The sequence below is a fragment of the Capsicum annuum genome, unplaced genomic scaffold, assembly GCF_002878395.1.
Source record: "Capsicum annuum cultivar UCD-10X-F1 unplaced genomic scaffold, UCD10Xv1.1 ctg75269, whole genome shotgun sequence".
NCBI classification, from domain to species: domain Eukaryota; kingdom Viridiplantae; phylum Streptophyta; class Magnoliopsida; order Solanales; family Solanaceae; genus Capsicum; species Capsicum annuum.
In genome coordinates, this window is record NW_025885455.1 from 1 (window position 1) to 2,422 (window position 2,422).

A 2,422-nucleotide genomic window follows, 5' to 3' on the forward strand; every position below is an offset into this window, starting at 1 on the left:
CCTTTTTTCAAGTTCTAACTTAAAACAATCCATGTGCATATTATATAACAACCTGCCTAAATTCTGGTAAGCAAGAGGAATTGAATACCACTTTGCCTACATTCAGGTAATTAAGCAAGTAAAGTTACGTGATAAACCTGCGTATATAATAGATCGTTGTGGTCCGATCCTTCCCTGAACTTCATGTATAGCGGTATCGGACTGCCGCTTTTAAACAAGAAAAGTTACATGATAAGGCTGCAAACAATAAATCCTTATAGTCTGACTCCATGTAGCGGTATCGGGCGGCCCATTTTAAGCCAGATAAATAGAAGTTTCAATGCTTTAATTAATTTCCAAAACAAAATATTTTCTTTTTCTAAAATTTAACACTTTTCTTCAGTTAATAAATTACTAGTAAAGAGAAAAAAAATTTAGACCATTTCTCGATTTGTGCGTGTCATCCTTGCGCAGGGGCCATGCTAATCTTCTCTGTATCGTTCCAATTTTATCGGATGTCCCCGAAGGGACGAACATGCACCTCAATGTTCTGTATATAAACTCAATAAAGAAGCTTTCTGCAGACGATGTGGGAGAAATTGGCTTGCTTGTTGGGCTTTTCCACTGGCATGGGCCTGGGCTGCAGTGTTTCTGGGCTTAATCATAATGGGCCAGGCTTCTAATTTCACTGAATTGAACAAACTAGTGGGAGTACTAATACTTGGAAAAATAACATAAATATACATCTCAACTTACCATATTTACACAAATTTCCACCTTTACAAAGTAATTACAAAAATTCCAACTAATTATATATCTTTGCTGGATGTATAAAGAAACTAATTTTGTGTCTTGACAAATTCAAAATCGAAAAAAATGTATCTGAAACTAATTATGTATCTTTTGAAAGAAAAAAAATGTACCTAAAGTGCTTGATGTATCAATAGCTAATTATGTATATTGACAAACCCAAAATCAGAATTTTCAATAATTCTGTAAAATATCAAAATTTTCTGTAATTAAGCTCCAAACTGTCGGAATTTACGTTGTTTGCCTCAATACTTAGGGGTCGTTTGATTGGTAACAAGTTATCCTGAGATAAGTAATCTCAGGACTAATTATCCCACCATGTATATATAATAACTTATTTCATCACTATAGTATAAATACGTCTAAAACTAACTAATTCCTCCAACCAAATGCAGAATAAATAATCCTGAAGTTTTATCCCGAAATTATTATACCTTATACCTCATCCCAAACTAATCCTTATAGCTTTGGTTAATATGCATGTTTGTGTTTGGGAGATTTTGCACAAATGATTATCCAAATAATAGTCAACAAACATACATTTTATATATTGGCTAGCGATTGTAATTATTTTTGCTGAGGAGCGGAGCCAAATGTGTAAAAAAAATCTTATATTTTCGCGCTACGTATAAGTTGAGCAATAGAGATGGTAAAGCGACGTGACAAATATGGCAATGTCACTCATAATAAATCGATAGGACTTCAGGTTATATTCAGCCTAGCTATATATATCATAAAACTCACAAACTATATCAAATATGCATAACTTGAAAAGGATTAATTTCCCAAAATTCCCATTCAAAAAGTTTTTTTTTTTTTGGTCGAGCTATTTTTTATGTTTTAATAAAAAAAAATGTTACATAAACTGAAACGAAAACAATAGACCTATCTTTTCGAAAAATTTATTTGCAACATGTACTATGCATAAATGCCATTTGGTGTATATAGCCCCATGTGCAACCATATGAATTACCTCAATATATAAATCGAATACAAAAAAAATTCAAATTGACTTATATAAATTATCCCTAATCATGTTGCCCTATATTAATTATTAATCACCCTTGTTCATGTTGCTCTATTTAGTTTCTCATCCGATGTTTGATATGCGTATTGAGATCCTGACAAAATATGTATCTTCGCATTTGGAAAGCTCATTTCTGAGGGCGAGGCTCCCAACATGATATTTCAATCTCCATTCTGATCTGATGGTCAATAGGACGATTTAACAAATAACAAATCAGCACTATTGTATGGAAAACATGAAAATACCAAATGAAATTTGAAAAGAAAAAAAAACATTTTCAATTATAACTAAAATATAAATTTGTAAAGTTAGAAAAAAAAGGGTTGTTGCTTTGGGGGGATCAAACATATAAGTTCCAAGGTATTCAGCGAAGCTTACTCATAGAGGCAAATCCAAGATTTGAACTTTATCTGAGTTACTCGGTTCGGAATTTAATAATTTGAACATATATCTAGTAGATTTCTTAATACAAAGCTATCGAGTTTGACCGAACTCTATAGCTTCTACTATGCATCCACTCTTGTCTGCTTATTTTCAAATTTGTTGAAGTCAACGAAGAGAAAATAGGTCTAGTAAGATCACATGATGGAACTCACAAAATTGTAA

The 2,422-nt window shown here is 32.2% G+C and overlaps 1 non-coding gene across 1 annotated transcript; it reads right to left on the bottom strand.

Annotated features, from left to right (window-relative positions):
- Positions 1-407: 407 nt before the first annotated feature.
- Positions 408-510, bottom strand: LOC124894559. Its single transcript, XR_007051252.1, has one exon. It is a non-coding gene; the product is annotated as a U6 spliceosomal RNA (small nuclear RNA).
- Positions 511-2,422: the final 1,912 nt, after the last annotated feature.